General features: G+C 36.3%; 1 protein-coding gene and 1 pseudogene across 2 annotated transcripts in view; both read left to right on the top strand.

The window, feature by feature from the left end:
* The window catches only part of GALNTL6 (polypeptide N-acetylgalactosaminyltransferase like 6), a 1,185,252-nt gene that overhangs the window by 369,496 nt on the left and 794,612 nt on the right, over positions 1 to 21,144 (top strand). The window lies entirely within an intron of this gene.
* On the top strand, positions 1,675 to 2,589 carry LOC116866661 (annotated as a pseudogene).

Genomic DNA, 21,144 nt, shown 5'->3' with positions numbered 1-21,144 from the left:
TGAACATGAAGCTTATGCTGTCTGCTGTGTCATTAGTAATACATTCCTTTTCCTCTGAGCTAGTGGTCTCCATGTCTTCTGGCACCACCTAAATATCTTGCAGCAGGTCTACTTTTCAGTCTACTTTTTAAGTAGACTAAAAACTCAGATCTCTCAGTTTTTTTCAATTTCGAAAAACATCTCTAGCATGCTTTTTCTACCATGAAATTAGATAAATTTGGGTTGCATGTTGTTCCCAAACCAGTTGCCAGCAATAAGAATGGACTACAATTAGAAGAAGCAGCTCCATGCCTTGAGTTGAAGACAATTCTCAAACTACAGTTCCATTATTCAATAAGCAGAAGAAGAATAGAATAGAATCTGGAGACTCAAGTGTTATGGAAGAGTTCCACCTAAATAATCATGGGATTTAGAAAGATTTTATATGAGAAAAACATGGGAGTGAAGGCTTTTTTACTAAAACAGTGATATGGCTGGTGGGACAAAACCCCCAGAGGAATGCTCCCCTGTATAATTTAAGCCAAAGTTAGTGGCACCTCTTTTAAGGAAATATGCTAATTTTTTAATATTTATTTATTTGACAGAGAGAGAGACACTGAGAGAGGGAACACAAGCAGGGAGAGTGGGAGAGGGAGAAACAGGCCTCCCGGAGAGCAGGGAGACCAATGTGACTTGATACCAAGACCCTGGAATCATGACTTGAGCTGAAGACAGACAATGACTAAGCTACCCAGGCACCCTGAAATTAATTAATACTATTGTATTATTTAACCCTCAATAGTATTATTTAATTTATTTTTTAATTTAAATTCAATTAATTAACATATAATGTATTATTGATTTCTGAGGCAGAGGTAGTGATTCATCAGTCTGTATAATACCCAGTCCTCATTACATCAAATGTCATTCTTAATGTCCATCGTCCAGTTACCCCATCCCTCTACCCCTCCCCTTCCAGCAACTCTCAGTTTATTTCCTATGATTAAGAGTCTCTTATGGTTTGTCTCCCTCTCTGATTTAATCTTGTTTTATTTTAATATGTGAAACTCATATAACATATGTGTATCTCATTTCATTCAGTTAGTACCTTAATATTCTTTTAAAATTTTCCAAGTCATAGAACAGCAAAATTCTTTTCAATTCTCTGAATTGGCAATAGATTTTATCTCCTCTTTTTGATAAAGCATTTTTATAACTGTATTTCTAGTAATGTCTAAATTCAGATTATTAGGTTTTGTGGGGTTTTTTAGTAAATCTTAAAGATATCTACTTAATAAATTTTATAATTTTAGCAAATTAATTAAGATGGATTGAAGTAACTTCTAAATCATGTCCTTCATTTATTTTTACTCACTATCAACAGACTTTCGTTTAACCCCAAAGGATTTTCCTGAGAGTATTAAAAATTGATACAGGCTTGATATTCCATCTTACTACTTGAATAAAATAACATAACATCATGGAGTTACAGAAATGTCTCAACTGTACTAATGCTAAGGAGTGCATGACAAACATTAAAACTTTCTAGAAAGAAGAAAGGATTCTGTACAAATATTTGATAAGATGATATGAAGATGCAAAATTATCAATTTGCTTACCTTCTATTATTCTTGTTTAAATGGCATAAGATATTGTAAGTGAAGGCGTATTAGAGAATTAAAAGTACTGCTCTTTCCCATCTTGCAAGATGGCGGGCGAAAAAGCTGAAAAGCCGGATACTAAAGAGAAGAAACCTGAAGCCAAGAAGGCTGATGGCGGTGGCAAGGCTAAGAAGGGTAACCAGAAGGCTAAAACCCCGAAGAAGGGGAAGCCCCACTGCAGCCGAAACCCTGTCCTAGTCAGAGGAATTGGCAGGTACTCCCGATCGGCTATGTATTCCAGAAAGGCCATGTACAAGAGGAAGTATTCGGCACCTAAATCCAGGGTTGAAAAGAAAAAGAAGGAGAAGGTTCTTGCTACCGTCACAAAACCAGTTGGTGGTGACAAGAATGGTGGTACCCGAGTGGTTAAACTTCGTAAAATGCCTAGGTATTATCCTACTGAAGACGTGCCTCGAAAGCTGTTGAGCCACGGCAAAAAACCTTTCAGTCAGCATGTGAGAAAACTGCGAGCTAGCATCACCCCTGGGACCATTTTGATCATCCTCACTGGGCGCCACAGAGGCAAGAGGGTAGTTTTCCTGAAGCAGCTGAGCAGTGGCTTGCTACTTGTAACTGGACCTCTGTCCCTCAATCGAGTTCCTCTGCGTAGAACACACCAAAAATTCGTCATTGCCACTTCTACCAAAATTGATATCAGCAGCGTGAAAATCCCCAAACATCTCACTGATGCTTATTTCAAGAAGAAGAAGTTGCGTAAGCCCAGACACCAGGAGGGTGAGATCTTCGACACTGAGAAAGAGAAATACGAGATTACAGAGCAGTGCAAGGTTGATCAGAAAGCTGTGGACTCACAAATTCTGCCCAAAATCAAGGCTGTTCCTCAGCTTCAGGGCTACCTCCGCTCTGTGTTTTCTCTCACAAATGGAGTTTACCCTCACAAATTGGTGTTCTAAATTTCTTACAAAGAACTTAATTAAATAACTAAAAAAAAAAAAAAAAGTACTGACTGACACAAAGGCAAGAACAGACTATATTGAAAAATTGTAAATTAGCACACTTCTCTAAAAAAGATGGAAAGATGCTCAATGTCATTAGTCACTAGGGGAAGCAAATCAAAATCATATGAAGTACCACTTCACAACCACATGGGTCGATATAATTTTTTATTAATTTTTTTTATTTTTTTATAAACATATAATGAATTTTTATCCCCAGGGCTATAGGTCTATGAATCGCCAGGTTTACACACTTCACAGCACTCACCATAGCACATACCCTCCGCAATGTCCATAACCCCACCACCCTCTCCTGAACCCCCCCCCAGCAAACCTCAATTTGTTCTATGAGATTAAGAGTCACTTATGGTTTGTCTCCCTCCCGATCCCATCTTCCTTCATTTATTCTTTTCCTACCCCCCAAGCCCCCCACATTGCATCTCCACTTTCTCATATCAGGGATATCATATGATAGTTTTTTTCTCTGATTGAGTTATTTTGCTAAGCATAATACCTTCTAGTTCTATCCACGTCATCACAAAAGGCAAGATTTCATTTCTTTTGATGGCTGCATAGTATTCCATTGTATATATATACCACTTCTTCTTTATCCATTCATCTGTTGATGGACATCTAGGTTCTTTCCATAGTTTGGCTATTGTAGACATTGCTGCTATAAACATTCGGGTGCACGTGCCCCTTCAGATCAATACATTTGTATCTTTAGGGTAAATACCCAGTAGTACAATTGCTGGGTCATAGGGTAGCTCTATTTTCAATTTTTTGAGGAACCTCCATGCTGTTTTCCAGAGTGGTTGCACCAGCTTGCATTCCCGCCAACAGTGTAGGAGGGTTCCCCTTTCTCCGCATCCTCTCCAGCAACTGTCATTTCCTGACTTGTTAATTTTAGCCATTCTGACTGGTGTGAGGTGGTATCTCATTGAGGTTTTGATTTGTATTTCCCAGATGCCGAGTGATGTGCAGCACTTTTTCATGTGTCTGTTGGCCATCTGGATATCTTCTTCGCAGAAATGTCTGTTCATGTCCTCTGCCCATTTCTTGATTGGATTATTTGTTCTTTGGGTGTTGAGTTTGCTAAGTTCTTCATAGATTTTGGATACTAGCCCTTTATCTGATATGTCGTTTGCAAATATCTACTCCCATTCTGTCAATTGTCTTTTGGTTTTGTTCACTGTTTCCTTTGCTGGGCAAAAGCTTTTGATCTTGATAAAATCCCAATAGTTCATTTTTGCCCTTGTTTCACTTGCCTTTGGCAATGTTCCTAGGAAGAAGTTGCTGCGGCTGAGGTCGAAGAGGTTGCTGCCTGTATTATCCTCAAGGATTTTGATGGATTCCTTTTTCACATTGAGGTTCTTCATCCGTTGGAGTCTATTTTCGTGTGTGGTGTAAGGAAATGGTCCAATTTCATTTTTCTGCATGTGGTTGTCCAATTTTCCCAACACCATTTATTGAAGAGGCTGTCTTTTTTCCATTGGACATTCTTTCCTGTTTTGTCAAAGATTAGTTGACGATAGAGTTGAGGATCTATTTCTGGGCTCTCTATTCTGTTCCATTGATCTATGTGTCTGTTTTTGTGCCAGTACCATGCTGTCTTGATGATGACAGCTTTGTAATAGAACTTGAAGTCCGGAATTGTGATGCCACCAACTTTGGCTTTCTTTTTCAATATTCCTTTGGCTATTTGAGGTCTTTTCTGGTTCCATATAAATTTTAGGATTATTTGTTCCATTTCTTTGAAAAAAATGGATGATATTTTGATAGGAATTGCATTAAATGTGTAGATTGCTTTAGGTAGCATAGACATTTTCACAATATTTGTTCTTCCAATCCAGGAGCATGGAAGATTTTTCCATTTCTTTGTGTCTTCCTCAATTTCTTTCATGAGTACTTTATAGTTTTCTGAGTATAGTTTCTTTGCCTCTTTGGTTATGTTTATTCCTAGGTATCTTATGGTTTTGGGTACAACTGTAAATGGGATTGACTCCTTAATTTCTCTTTCTTCTGTCTTGTTGTTGGTGTAGAGAAATGCAACTGATTTCTGTGCATTGATTTTCTATCCTGACACTTTACTGAATTCCTGTACAAGTTCTAGCAGTTTTGGAGTGGAGCCTTTTAGGTTTTCCACATATAGTATCATATCATCTGCAAAGAGTGATAGTTTGACTCCTTCTTTGCTGATTTGGATGCCTTTAATTTCTTTTTGTTTTTTGATTGCTGAGGCTAGGACTTCTAGTACTATGTTGAATAGCAGTGGTGATAATGGACATCCCTGCCGTGTTCCTGACCTTAGCGGAAAAGCTTTCAGTTTTTCTCCATTGAGAATGATATTTGCGGTGGGTTTTTCATAGATGGCTTTGATAATATTGAGGTATGTGCCCTCTATCCATACACCTTGAAGAGTTTTGATCAGGAAGGGATGCTGTACTTTGTCAACCACTTTTTCAGCATCTATTGAGAGTATCATAGGGTTCTTGTTCTTTCTTTTATTAATGTATTGTATCACATTGATTTGCAGATGTTGAACAAACCTTGCAGCCCTGGAATAAGTCCCACTTGGTCGTGTTGAATAGTCCTTTTAATGTACTGTTGGATCCTATTGGCTAGTATTTTGGTGAGAATTTTCGCATCTGTGTTCATTAAGGATATTGGTCTGTAATTCTCTTTTTTGATGGGATCCTAGTCTGGTTTTGGGATCAAGGTGATGCTGGCCTCATAAAATGAGTTTGGAAGTTTTCCTTCCATTTCTATTTTTTGGAACATTTTCAGGAGAATAAGAATTAATTATTCTTTAAATTCTTGGTATAATTCCCCTGGGAAGCCATCTGGCCCTGGCCTTGGGCTCTTGTTTGTTGGGAGAATAGGAATTAATTCTTCTTTCAATGTTTGGTAGAATTCCCCTGGGAAGCCTTCTGGCTCTGGGATTTTGTTTGTTTGGAGATTTTTGATGACTGTTTCAATCTCCTTACTGGCTATGGGTCTGTTCAGGTTTTCTATTTCTTCCTGGTTCAGTTGTGGTAGTTTATATGTCTCTAGGAATGCATCCATTTCTTCCAGATTGTCAAATTTGTTGGGGTAGAGTTGCTCATAGTATGTTCTTATAATTGTCTGTATTCTTTTGGTGTTGTTTGTTATCTCTTTCTTTCATTCATGATTTTATTAATTTGGGTCCTTTCTCTTTTCTTTTTGATAAGTCTGTCCAGGGGTTTATTAATCTTGTTAATTCTTTCAAAGAACAAGCTCCTAGTTTCATTGATTTGTTCTATTTTTTTTTTTTTTGTTTCTATTTCATTGATTTCTGCTCTGATCTTTATGATTTCTTTTCTCCTGCTGGTTTAGGTTTTCTTTGTTGTTCTTTCTCTAGCTCCTTTAGGTGTAGGGTTAGGCTGTGTATTTGAGACCTTTCTTGTTTCTTGAGAAAGGCTTGTACCACTATATATCTTCCTCTCAGGACTGCCTTTGCTATGTCCCACAGATTTTGAACCATTTTTTTTTCATTATTTGTTTCCATGAATGTTTTCAATTCTTCTTAAATTTCCTGGTTGACCCATTCATTCTTTAGAAGGATGCTGTTTAGTCTCCATGTATTTGGGTTCTTTGCAAATTTCCTCTTATGATTGAGTTCTAGCTTCAGAGCATTGTGTTCTGAAACTATGCAGGGAATGATCCCAATCTTTTGATACCGGTTCAGACCTGATTTCGGACCCAGGATGTGATCTATTCTGGAGAATGTTCCATGTGCACTAGAGAAGAATGTGTATTCTGTTGCTTTGGGATGGAATGTTCTGAATATATTTGTGATGTACATCTGGTCCAGTGTGTCACTTAAGGCCTTTATTTCCTTGTTGATCTTTTGCTTGGATGATCTGTCCATTTCAGTGAGGGGAGTATTAAATCCCCTACTATTATGTATTATTGTTGATGTGTTTCTTTGATTTTGTTATTAATTGGTTTATAGAGTTGGCTGCTCCCATGTTAGGGGCATAGATATTTAAAATTGTTAGAGCTTCTTGTTGGACAGACCCTTTGAGTATGATATAGTGTCCTTCCTCATCTCTTATTATAGTCTTTGGCTTAAAATCTAAATGATCTGATATAAGGATTGCCACCCCAGCTTTCTTCACCCCAGCTTACCATTAGCATGGTAAATTGTTTTCCACCCCCTCACTTTAAATCTGGAGGTGTCTTCGGGTTAAAATGTGTTTCTTGTAGGCAGCATATTGATGGGTTTTATTTTTTTAATCCATTCTTATATGCTGTGCCTTTTTATTGGGGCATTTAGCCCATTTACATTCAGGGTAACTATTGAGAGATATGAATTTTGTGCCATTGTATTGCCTGTAAGGTGACTGTTACTGTATATTGTCTCTGTTCCTTTCTAATCTACTACTTTTAGGGTCATTCTTTGCTTAGAGGACCCCTTTCAATATTTCTTGTAGAGCTGGTTTGGTGTTTGCAAATTCTTTCAGTTTTTGTTTGTCCTGGAAGCTTTTTATCTCTCCTTCTATTTTCAATGATAGCCTGGCTGGATGTAGTATTCTTGGCTGCATGTTTTTCTCGTTTAGTGCTCTGAATATATCATGCCAGCTCTTTCTGGCCTGCCAGGTCTCTGTGGATAAGTCTGCTCTGTTGCCAATCGAATATTTTTACCATTGTATGTTACAGACTTCTTTTCCCGGGCTGCTTTCAGGATTTTCTCTTTGTCGCTAAGACTTATAAATTTTACTATTAGGTGACAGGGTGTGGACCTATTCTTATTGATTTTGAGAGGGGTTCTCTGCATCTCCTGGATTTTGATGCTTATTCCCTTTGCCATATTAGGAAAATTCTCTATGATAATTCTCTCCAATATACCTTCTGTTCCCCTCTCTCTTTCGTCTTCTTCTGGAATTCCAATTATTCTAATGCTGTTTCATCTTATGGTGTCACTTATCTCTCGAATTCTCCCCTCATGATCCAGTATTTGTTTGCCTCTCTGTTTCTCAGCTTCTTTTTTCTCTGTCATTTGGTCTTCTATATCACTAATTCTTTTTTCTGCCTCATTTACCCTAGCTATAAGAGCCTCCATTTTTATTATACCTCATTAATAGCTTTTTTGATTTCAACTTGGTTAGATTTTAGTTCTTTTATTTCTCCAGAAAGAGCTTTTATCTCTCCAGAGAGGGTTTCTCTAATATCTTCCATGCCTTTTTCAAGCCTGGCTAGAACCTTGAGAATCGTCATTCTGAACTCTAAATCTGACATATTACCAATGTCTGTATTGATTAGGTCCCTAGCCTTTGGTACTGCCTCTTGTTCTTTTTTTGTGTTGAGTTTTTCAGCCTTGTCATTTTGTCCAGATAAGAATATATGAAGGAGCAAATAAAATACTAAAAGGGTGGCAAAGACCCCAGGAAAATGAGCTTTAATCAAATCAGAAGAGACCCCAAATCATGGGGGCGGGGAGAAAGGGGATAAAAAGAAGTTCAAAAAAAAAAAAAAAAAAGAAAACAAATAAAGAAAATAAAAATATATATATATAAAGACTGGTGACTAGATCAGGATCACCCACTTAATTTTGGAAGTATTTTGGTCTCTTAGAAAAAACTACCTCCCAAAATTTTAAAGAATAAAAAACATGTATAAGGGTAAACACAATGAAGGGATGGAATATGCCTATAAAGATGAAAAAAAAAATTTTTCATTTTTAAAAAAGGAGTTGATAAAGTAAGTTGGTTGGGAGAATAAAGAAAAAGAAAGTGGAGAGAATTTTCTCAGGCTGGAGACTATAACAAGCCCGGAGCTAGATTTAGGGTATATTTTAATCTATTAGAAGAAGTTGTACCCCAAATTTTTAGAAGAAAAAACCCTATGTGTATACAAAAAATAAAGTTAGATACAATGAAGGATAAAATATGACTATAATAATGAAGGTTCAAAAAAGATTATTATTATTTTTTATGAAAGTTTTCATTAAGATAAACTAGTTTAAAAAACATTAAAAGAGGAAAGGTAAAAGTTAAAAAAATTTTGCAGAAGAAAAAACATTTTTAAAAATTAAATTAACTGCAAGACTAGACAATATGGCGAGAAAGCCATCAATTCCATGCTTTGCTTTCTCCTCCTCTGGAATTCTGCTGTTCTCCTTGGTAAGAGAACTTGGCCTTGGCTGGATTTCTTGTTGATCTTCTGGGGGAGGCACCTGTTGTAGTGATTCTCAAGTGTCTTTGCCCGAGGCAGAATTGCACCACATTTACCAGGGGCCAGGCTACATAATCCGCTCTGAATCGCTTTCAGGAGGTTTTGTTCCCTGAACGCCTTTCGCTGAGTTCCAGAAGATAGGAATGAAAATGGCAGCCTCCCAACCTCTGGCCTGGAGAAGCCAAGAGTTCGGGGCCCCACTCCTCAGTGCGCCCTCAGAGAAAAGCACTCAATCACTCCCATCTCCCTGGCCTCTGGCCACGCTTGGAGTAAAGCACTCAATCACTCCTGTCTCCCTGGCCTCCGGCTGCGCTCTGAGCTCACCCAGCCTGTGACCGGTTCAAGGTAACCCTGAGTTGAGAGCTCACTCCTCGGCTCTGTCTCTGAGGCCGGCTTCCCTGCTCTAATACCTGCGAGCTCTGCAACACTCAGACACCCCCAATCCTTCTGTGACCCCGTGGGACCTGGGTCCACGCTGACCCCATGTGGGCTTCACTCTGGTTTAGCCTCTGGAATGATGTCCCTTAGTAGAGCAGACTTTTAAAAGTCCTGATTTTGTGCTCCATTGTTCCGCCGCTTGCCGGGATCCGACCCCTCCCCCCGTGGCCTATCTTCCTGTCACTTTGGATTCATTTCTCTGCTGGTCCTACCTTTCAGAAAGTGGTCGATTTTCTGTTTCTAGAATTGTTGCTCTTCTTCTCTTCAGTCTCCTGTTGGATTTGTAGGTGTTCGCAATGGTTTGATAAGCTATCTAGCTGATCTCCTGCTACCTGATGTCATCTCAGACTGCTACTTCTCTGCCATCTTGACTCCTCCCCCTGGGTCAATATAATTTTTTAATGAAAAAAAGCAAGAGTTAGCAAGGATGTAGAGAAATGGAACTCTTGTACATTGTTTTTGAGAATGTGGCATGTCTCAGTCACTGTAGAAAACAGTTCAGCTGTTCCTCAAGAAGTTAAAGTTAGAATTACCATATGGCCCCGCAATTCCACTCCTGGGTGCAAAATAATTGAAAATGAGCATTCAAACAAATACATATACACCCATATTCATAGCTGCATTAGTCATAATAGCTGAAAAATGGAGACAGTCCTATTGGCCATCATCAGATGAATGCATAAACAAATTGTGATATATACATTCAATGGAATATTATTCATTAAAAGGAATGAGGTATCAGTACAAACTTTGATGTGTATAAATGTCTAGGACATTATGCTATGTGAAGAAAGCCAAATACAAAAGCTCACATATTGTACCATTCCATTTATATGAAATATTCAGTATAGTTAAATCCACAAAAACAAAATGCAGATTGGTGGTTGCCACGGGTTGAGAGGTAATAGTAAGAGGAATGGGGAGTACATTCTTGATGTGTACACCCCTTTTGGGGTGATGAAAATGTTTTGGAACTAGATAATGGTGATTGTATAATACTACAAATGCACTAAATACCATTGAACTGCTTACTTTAAAATGGTTAATTTTCTCATTTGCATCGACATGGATAGAACTGGAGGGGATTATGTTAAGTGAAGTAAGTCAAACAGAGAAACACAATTATCCTATGGTTTCACTCATATGTAGAACATAAGCAATAGCACAGAGGACCATAGGGGAAGGGAGGGAAATCCAAAGGGGGAGAAATCAGAGCCAGATGAACTATGAGAGACTATGGACCCCGGGAAACAATCTGGGGATTTCAGAGGGGAAGAGAGTGGGAGAGAGGGTAACATCATGATGGGTATTGAGGAGGGCATTGCTGTGATGCGCCCTGGGTGTTATATGTAACTAATAAACCATTGAACACTGCATCAAAGACTAATTATGTACTATATGGTGGCTAACTGAACATAATAAAATTTCTAAATAGTTAATTTTATGTTATATAAAACTCATCTCAAAAAATTTAAAAGTTTGACAATTGTTTAAAAAAGTTGGTACATTACCAAGTAGAATATTCATTAACATGCATATGTAATTTATAATTTCTTTTAACATGGAATATTTTTATGAATCAAATGTAGCTGGATGTTATACCTTTTATCATGTAAAATGCTTAGGCACTAATTCCAGAAGTCTAATGAAGTTTTAATTTATAATCTTTTAACAAAACATAAAACTTTTATGACATTTATACATTCCTAGGTTCATATCACTACTAAAGGGAAAAAAGCCAATGTAAAACATAAGATTTCAGTATCTTTTAGGATAAATGTTTAATTGTTAGAAAGGGTGCTTTGGAGTGTCTATTTTTTAATCTGAATGATAGGATATATATTTCAAAATTACATTGAAACTCATCTCCAGACCCACTTAGTTTGTTCTACTGAAGAATTATTGCTTAAAATGAGCTTTTTGCAAAAATTAAATATTTAATTATCCAACAGCTCTTTCAAGAAAAGTAATCAAAGTGACTCAAATTCATTTGTATTGATGGCAGATTTTTCAATACACAGCAATTATATTTGAAAAGCTTTCAATTCCTGATTTAAGGCCATGCAGAGTAGTGTCTCATAAAAAATTCTGCTTCTTGACAAGCGAATTGCTATCAAAAGTTTGCAGTGTCTGGCCCCCTTAACCTTTACAGTGACAATTTCAAATGAAGAAAATAACCTTTATCTGTCTTGTTCAGGCACAATTTAGGGGCCAAAAGTTCATTTTTGACATCTCCACTAAGGATAATGGATATCACTGATGGCCTTTGATAATTGTGTGGCATTAATATAAATGATGAATTATTAAATACTTTCATGCTATTTATTCAACTTGGATACAAATCTCACTTTTAAATTTTTTTTTTTGGAGTATTAAGGATTATGTTTGTCCTATTTTGCTTACTTAGATTCGTGGAATTTTTTTAATATTAAGCTCATATTTTTATTGTCACCCAGATAAGATAGTTCAAGTACTTTTCCTTCACTGCAATTCTTTAGAACCCACTATTTGATTCCATATTCTCTTCCTCATGTACAAAGCCATTATAGATATGGGCTGATTGCCTTGGGCAGTTCACCCTTCAGAACATAAAGCTTCTAGTTTCTGTGCATGATGAGTGGCATAAGTTCTGGGTTCTGAGCCTGAAGTCATATTGTTACATCTTAATTCCTTGAGCATTCGTTGGAGAAGTATGTGCACGTGTCTGCTCTGTAAGGAATTGCAGATATAAAGAAGTAAGACACACAAAATTAAGAAACCAGTGCAACATGAATCCTATTATTAACATTTGTCTCATGATTCCCAAGAAAAGATAAAAATTTCCTAATGCTTTTCAAAATAAAATAAGAAAAGGGAATTATTTGCAAGTGGCAGACTCATTATATTCTTCCATCCTACACAAAAATTTCCACCATGAAAAGCATCTATTCTTGTGTCTGATTATTGATTGATTGATTGACTTTTGGTGACTGTATGTTGAATTACTACCAGGTCACAAGTACAGTCCTGAGCCATGGGGATACCATGGAGAACAAAAGAGATGAGACCCTCTTGGAGCTTAAGGAGAAATGAGAGAGACATGAGACACTATTGGCCTTGAATAATGCTAATATATATAGAAGAGGCTTAAAGTGATCTGTAGGCAAATTACAGGGTTGATAGGTTAGTACCCTAGAAATTCTAATGTTTATAAAATCTGGGAAGTCCTGTCTGAGCAAATAATGGCTGAGCAGATGCTTGAAGGATAAAGAGGACTCAGGTGGAGAATGGTGGCCAAGCATTTGTGGCTGATGGAAAGGGCTCCAATGAGGGAATGCTTGTGACCTGGAGATCCTTTTGAGGAAATGATAGAAAGCAACATTGTTGGAGTGTAGTGAGCAACATAAGATAGGGCATTTGGTGCACCAGAACTTAGAGCCAGGAGCTTCCATGATTTTGAAAAGCACGTTTTATTCTTCATAAGTCTATCCTTAAATCCCAGCAAAAGTCTGGCATAAATGTACAGATTCAAGTGGGCAATATTGGTACCAAAGACACACATCATATTTCTTGCTAGCCGTATTTTTGATAGTTGAGGATCTACGTATTTAAAAAATACTTTCGGGGTGCCTGGGTGGCTCAGTCTGTTAAACATCTGCCTTCAGCTCAGGTCATAATCCTACGGTCTTGGGATGAGCCTTGCATTGGGCTCCCTGCTCAGTGGGAATCTGCATCTCCCTCTCTCTTTATCCCTCCCCCTGTCTTGTGCTTTCTCACTCTTTCTCTATCAAATAAATAAATAAATATTTTAAAAAATATTTATAATTTTATTCATTTTTGAAAAAATCAATTGTACCCCCTACCTTATGAAAGATCATAATATGATACGATTTATTAAACTTTTATATATACTTTAGAGACAGGTAAAGCAATACTGTGCGGAGGAAACATTCCTAAACTAAATCTAAGTCATAGATCAGTCAACAATTCCTAAAATCTCTGTACAGTTTATTTAAAATCTAATGAATAATAAGCATCAAGTGTACCAAATAATCGATAATGAAAGAGTATACAGGCTTCATGGAAATCCAGAAAGCACAGTGAATCTAAGAGGCCAGTTGCTTCTATTATTAGTCTGCTTTGGATCTCAGAAATCCTAGTTACTTTATCTTGGTTTCTAGCTCTGTAACAAATGGAGGAGTTTCAGATTAGTGCAGTATTCCTATTCTTAGAAATAAATGGTGATTATAAGCAGGAACAGGTTACCTTCATTGTTCAAGGAGACTGAAATGTTAAAATGTTCAGATGCGAAATGTTAAAAAGAATACAAGCTGAAAGCTTTGCCGACTAATTTATTATTTTTAAATGGTTTCATTAGTTACAGACATGAACATATTATTAACACTTGAATAAACTTGCCCTTTTAAAATTGAGAAGGGAATTAAATTCAAAAGACTTTATTATATAAAACAAAAATTTTCTTTTAGCAAAGTTATTTTTATTCATCTAAAGATTATATGCAGTATGTCTGTTTCCTAATTTGGAATTCAGATAATTCAATGATAATAATAATAATAATACCTCTTATACTTACTAAGTTGAAGCAGATGGAAATAGAAAACCCAAGCTGCTATTCAGCATATAATCACTATGCAAATATTCCAACAGCTTGCATGATTTTTCAAACTATTATCTCAAGAGCAACAAACCATTATATTGAAAAGTTGAGAAAGACAGCACAGTAAAAAGATGTTATGCATATAGAGTTTGAGACCATTTGTACTCAATTCAACAATGATTAAAATAAATCCACTATTTTTAAAGGATACAAGTAAGAAAAGGGAGGCTCAGAGACTGTGTTTGGCAACATTTCCCAAACAAGAGTCTGTGTGTGTGTGTGTGTGTGTGTGTGCCTGTGTGTATGTGTGTTGCATACAGTGTAATCTGAGGCCTCCTTCTCATTATTTAAACATGGTGAATCTCACCCATCTTAAAAAATCTCAAATTCCTCACATTTCTCCCTTCTACCTCTCTTTTTCTGTCTTCCCTATTACAGCTACATCTCTTGGGAAAAAAAGTTAATGTGGCACCTTCAATTCCTCACCTATTTCAATCTTTAGTACCTATTACAATTCATCCTTTAGTTCATTTAAGAAATAGCAATGAAGGCCACATCATTTTCTGTATGTGTAAGATTCAGTGGTGAGTAAAGTCAAATATGTTGCCTGTATCCATGAAACTCCATCTGTGGGGATGTTGGATATCCAGTGTCCATTATAAGGGAGAGAGTAAATGCTTTCAACTGTAATACTTGTAGTTGACCAATCAGGAATTTAAGATTGTATCAATGAGTTTTTCCTTGTTGTGCTTGATTTTGGATATATTTCAGACCTCCAAGTTAATGAAACCTAAGCCTCAAAGGAGTTTTGGAACGACCCACTCTCTGATTCATCCAACCACATCCCTGAAGAAAGATCATTGCACTGCTTCACACACATTTTTTTTTTTTTAAGATTTTATTTATTTGACACAGAAAGAGAGGAGACAGCAAGCACAAGCAGGGGTAGTGGCAGGCAGGAGAAAAGCAGGCTCCCCATTGAGGAGCTTGATGTGGGGCTTAATCCCAGGACTCTGGGATCATGACCTGAACCTAAGGCAGCCACCTAACCAACTGAGCTGCCTAGGTGTCCCTACTTTACACATACTAAGTCATTTGTTTTAATGGATCCCATGATACGTTTGGAGGCAGTGCTAAAAATTATAACTTAATTGACCTCCAGGAAGTGGAGTAAGGTACCATTTATCGTAATATAATGTTACTTTTGCCATTTACCTTACATTAAATTACTTAAAGATAACAGAGTTCCTGAGGACAGGTGGAGATTTAACACTAAAGGAAAAGCTGCTTCTCATTTTTAAGTTGAAGAAAGGAGTAAACAGTGTGAATGAGAAGCATACAAAGTTTAACTTATTTTAATATAATTATGTCTTTGAGGCCTGAAATGTTTGCTTGGTCAAAGTAATGCCAAAATATCAAATCAGAACGTATCATATACCTTGTAGTTCAGTAACTAAATCGAAAAGAAATAATATTAGCTAACATTCAGGGTCCTTATCATGAGCTAGATAGATTTCTAAGAATTCCACAGTTATATATAAAACTATAACATCAAAAATCCTATTCCATTAATAAGGAACTTATTGAAAGACAGTCAAGCACCTTGCCCATAGTTACACAGCCAATAAATAGCCAAACTGAGATGCAAGTCCGAACCACTCAACTACAAAAATTTTTTCTGAGATTCTAATTGCTAGACAGTTTTACTTAGACTATTGTATACATAGAAAAATAAAAAAAACCAAATGGCCTATAAAATTATACTAATCTGGCAAACCCAGTTTAAAGGTCTGTTGCACCAGCATATTCTCCTTGTCTACTTAACTGATAATTGAATTTCTATTAACCCAGGTTTTTATGTGTCAAAACCAACTTCACAATCTATGGAGTAAGGTGAGCCCACAAGAGCCTGTCATTAAAGCCATGATTTTATTAAATGTACATACAAGTGGTGTTTATAAATGTCCAGTAATGGATTTACACAAGGATGAGGGAAAAAATTAAGCAGGCCTTACAACATTTGCTGAAGAAACTGGGACAGAAGAAAGTGTAACTTTGGGCAATGTGTCAGTGATAAAAATACAGATTGTCTATATTTCAGTCATGTAATTTGTGAAATACCACAGAAGCTATGGAGTAGAAAAGACTTAGTATTATCTACTGAAAACAAAATAATATGAACCCAGGATGGGAGGTTATCATAATTAAGTAGCCACATCAAAAGACACATATTCATTTCCTGGCATGTTCTGTTGAGAAATTTGGTACATATGTTCTGTAAACTCTGTGGAAGGACCAAGGGAAAATTAAAATGTCAAAGATCATCATGCTGTGGCAAAAAGGAGGAGTGTAAAATACTAAAAAAAAAATTAGTAATTTTTAACTAAATTTTTTTTTTTAAGATTTTATTTATTTATTTGACAGAGATCACAAGCAGGCAGAGAGGCAGGCAGAGAGAGGGGAGGAAGCAGGCCCCCCGCTGAGCAGAGAGCCCGATGCGGGGCTCAATCCCAGGACTCTGAGATCATGACCTGAGCTGAAGGCAGCGGCTTAACCCACTGAGACACCCAGGCGCCCCTTAACTAAATTTTTTAACTAGATTTTTAACTAAAAAAGACTAACAATGTCTTAAGAATTAATTAAATCACACACACACACACACACACACACACACACACACCACTTTCAGAAAGGCTAGTAATTGAAATTCTTGAATTGGTCATAAATACATGGAGCAGAAATATAACTAAATTTTTAGCAATTGATAATTCTGTAGTCAGTAGTGGATCAATTGAGTGAAAATCAGAATTTTTAAATATTAGCCATACATTATTGGTCAGAAATGCAAAAGAAAATACAGGGAACAAAAATGGGTTTTGCTAACTAAATCAGGCAGCTGAAAACACCCAGGTGAATTGCAAAGGCAACAGAGATGACCGTGAGCTTCTCCTCCTGCTTTGAGTGGACTGTTTAAACAATAGCACTTGAGCCTGGATAGAGGGAAGGGACTTTCACATATGCAGACAGTAGGTCACATTCTAGTGTTTGGAGACAATCCTGGGTACAAAAGCATATCCTTCTTGCAACCTTACAGTGTTCACTGTTGATATTTACCAACTTCTACATCTCATCAGTGTGTTCCTTTTCTTCTGCTCCCACTCTCCTAGTTAAGTTCTTTATGGCAGAGCTCCTGAACTGCTAGCTCCCTGCTGTCCATTTAGTACATTGTTGCCAGATTCATTATCCTAAAAATCCTCTAGTGTTTTTACATTGCCCTCAAATTCTAACTCTGTAGATATGTTAATATTCTTAATTGAATATAAATAAATTGTTTCAAAAAACTAAATTTCTTCCTTGTCTTGGATCCACAAATAGCAAATTCCTCATGTGTTCATAAGATAGACTGGTCTCCATTTGCACACAAAAAAGAGACCATATGCTGACATGTAGATAATTTGTTGACTTGAAATGAAAAAGGAAAAGAAATAATCAGTACACAAAGTGCCTGGAATGGATGCCATCTCCCTTTTTCTATTCTGTCTGTCTCTCATTCTGCAGAACATAATTTATAGAGGTTTCATAGACTTTTCATTGGGATAGCCAATGAAACTCAAATTCATTTTAAACTGAACTAGTATTTTTCCTATTTTTAAACACTTTTCCTCTAGATTCTCTAAATTAATCATTTTCATTGGCATTTACTAAGATTCTCAAGCTAAAAAAAACCTTAGGGGCAAACTTGAGGCCATTTTTGCTGGAACTTACCATCTTTTTCAGCTATAACTTCAGCATTATCTCTTACCTGGATTATTACAATAGGCTTATAAGTGGTCCGTTTTTTCAGTAGTCTTACTATGTTAGGGTCATACTACTTGCTATTACATATAAACCCTGAAATCTTCAAGACTTAACAAAACAGGGGCTTGTTGTTTGCTTATCAAAAGCCCAGTTTGCTTATGTAAAGTCTACGGAGAATGGTGGCATCTGTGTCTTTGTTTCATGGACTCATTCAGTAACTGAAAATATGAAATCCATCATCAAATCTCCTTGCCACTTGTCCTGAACACTGACGTAATGAAGCAGGTAGAGGAAGAAGGAAGATGGGAGATGTATGGGAAGTTTGGAAATGTAGTTCTTACCTGGGTAGCTATTTAAAAAAAAAAACTCTATACTGTAGAGATGAGCATAAAGCCTTGGAAGCTAACCATCTCTGCCATATATGTTCTCTCCAAACTATTCTAATAGTCCATCCATGACTATTTTAACATATGGACCTCTGCCAATTCTCTGTTTAAAGATCTTGTATCTCTCCCATTACTTTCACCAAAAAAAAAAAAAAAAAAAAAAATAGACCGCTTATCTGACAAGAAAATTTTGAGAGTAGGAAGGGTGCCTTTAAGTAATTGTTTTGGGGAAAAAGGTGATATTAACATTATGTAAGGATTGTTCTGGACAAACCAAGACAACATATAGTCATCCTTCTTATAAGATGCTTTAAAATCCACCACCTTCTTGCCTTTTTAAACATCAAGTCCAAACCATTCTATACTAATTTAATATGTATACTCACCATATTACACTATTTTAATTCCCCAAAAAGTGGTGTTCCCTTTTTTTATTCTGGAGCTTTGTAGTACTTCTGTTTCCTCTTCCTATAACCAACTCATCTTCCAGGTCCTTAGGCATTACTTCCTATGGGAAATCTCCATTTTTTTTCTACTGAAGGCACTCTACCTTTTTTCGATTCCATATAACACCAAATGAACTATGTTAAAACCAGCAGTTTATTTATATGCACGCTCCCACATCAAACTTCTTGGGAGCAGAGTGATTGTCACCATTTTATCCTTGGCTCCTGGAAAAGGAGTTAGCATAGAATAAACATTTGATAAATATATGTTGAATAAATGAACAAACTTAACTTTTCTTATCATGTCTGTTTTCACAGCATCTTTTGACTCCTCATTATTAGATGGGTAAAATAAGAACTGTATCTATATAATAGGATGTTTATAGGAATTAGTGGATATATACAAATAAATATACAAAAAATATTTGGTGTATTACTTGGCACAAAGATAGTCTCGCTAAGTTTTGGCAATTATTCCCCAAGTTCAGATCAAATATGTAAAGTGGTCTCCTTGTGATTTTTTTTCCCTGATTGTTTTCAGTCAAAAATATTTTCTCTCACATCTTTGTGCCCCCTTATTGGGTAATTCTCTCATAATTTGACTTACACTGTAGTTAATTGAGAAGAATTATGTCTTCCCCTATAAGTTATAATCTCTTGATAAGAAGGTCATGCATTATTCTTACTGTGGCTATCTAGCAGTTGGTACAACATGGACACCAAGTAAAACATCTATAGAATGTCTTAAATTTAAAGAAAATTAAAGACTGAAGAAAGATAATTTTGAGGATTCTGCATTGTAAGAGAGAGATGACAAGGACTTAAAAAACAAACATTCTTGATAAATAGGTCATATTTACTTTGAAAAAAAGAGACAATATTTTGTTTGCTTGTTTGTTTAAATAGTAGGAGAGTCTTGTAGCATTTTAAAATAAAACAGTATTTTTAGAATATGTTGACATACTCTGGAGCGACTATTCCTTCAATTTTAATGCAACTAGCCATTTGCCCCCAAATGGTTTCCTCTTCCAATAACTCAGATGATAGAAGGTTTTTGGAAATTTAAAAAGACCTTAAAAACCACCAATCCAAGTCCTCTCATTTTACATACGAGGAATCAACAATCCAGAGAAGTTAAGCAACTTTGAAATTCTACCCGACAGTAAAGGATTTGGGGAAATATAATCACTAGTTATTTATCCAAATGGTTAATGTCTTCAAAAGTATCAGTAATTTAGATGAAACTGTCAATTCAATATATTCTGGATGCAGTAGAGGCTTAATTGAATGTCTGCTTGAATTACATTCAATTATATTGATGTTTCACTAATATGTGTTGCAATGAGCATAACAAAATCTCTTCCAAACTTGAACTTCTTCCCATGTTGTTAAAAGACACCAGTTTAATTATCTTTAATTTAAAGTTAGATTTTAGAACTACTGCTCATGACTGCACATTGATTTTACTTGCATTTAGGAAATCCGATTACCTTAAATCACATATATATATTTATAAATCATGAATGGTGCTTTTTTTAAATGTTTGAAACTAATTATTTACATGATTGCAAATGTCAGCGATATGAAGAAAAAGTTGTAGGATGGAACGAACAAATGATACCAGACAATGTTTTACAATTGCCTGTATAATCCATTGTGCCCTTCATAATCTAGAGACATTTGAAATTGTGCACTGATGCAGATGGTAACATAGTGAGTTTTGGAATTAGTTACTAGAGAATATAATTTTATCTTGGTTCCTTTTATTGCAGAGCATTACATCTAAGCAGACACAAAACACAAAAGTATATGCATGGTAACATCTAACTTATTTACCTTTTTGTTTTGCCAGTCTATCATAGGATTTCAAGTGATTGTTTTCAAATGTTTTCTTTTGGTAGGGGGAAATGTCACCAACAGTAATCATAATTGTTACTGAGAAGTACACTTTATTATTTTTTTATTATGTTCAGTTAGTCACTGTATAGTCATAATTATTCCTTGATGCAGTGTTCAATGGTTTATTAGTTACGTCTAACACCCAGTGCACATTACAACATGTGCCCTTCTCAATACCCATCACCCTGTTACACCCTTCTCCACCCTCCTCCCCTCTGAAATCCCCAGATTGTTTCCTGGGGTACATAGTCTCTCATAGTTCATCTGGCTCTCTGATTTCTGCCCTTTGGATTTCCCTCCCTTCCCCCATGGTCCTCTGTGCTATTGCTTATGTTCCACATATGAGTGAAACCATAGGATAATTGTGTTTCTCTGTTTGACTTACTTCACTTAACATAATCCCCTCTAGTTCCATCCATATTGATGCAAATGGTGGGTAGTCATCATTTCTGATGGCTGAATAATATTCCATTATATATATGTACAAATGACTGATAGACATACGAATAAATGTTCAACATCATTAGCCATCAAGGAAATACAAATCAAAACCACATTGAGATACCACCTTAACCAGTTAGAATGGCAAAAATTAACAAAACAGGAAACAACAAATGTTGGTGAGGATGTGGAGAAAGGAGAACCCTCTTGCACTGTTGGTGGCAATGCAAATTGGTACAGCCACTCTGGAAAACAGTATGGAGGTTCCTCAAGATGTTAAGAATAGAGCTACCCCACAACTCCTCAATTGCACTACTGGGTATTTACCCCAAAGATACAGATGCA

This window comes from Lontra canadensis, unplaced genomic scaffold (assembly GCF_010015895.1).
Source record: "Lontra canadensis isolate GAN:19392208 unplaced genomic scaffold, GSC_riverotter_1.0 scaffold10, whole genome shotgun sequence".
NCBI classification, from domain to species: Eukaryota; Metazoa; Chordata; class Mammalia; order Carnivora; family Mustelidae; genus Lontra; species Lontra canadensis.
The sequence above is the reverse complement of the archived record's forward strand: the minus strand, read 5'-3'. Positions and strand labels throughout refer to the sequence as shown.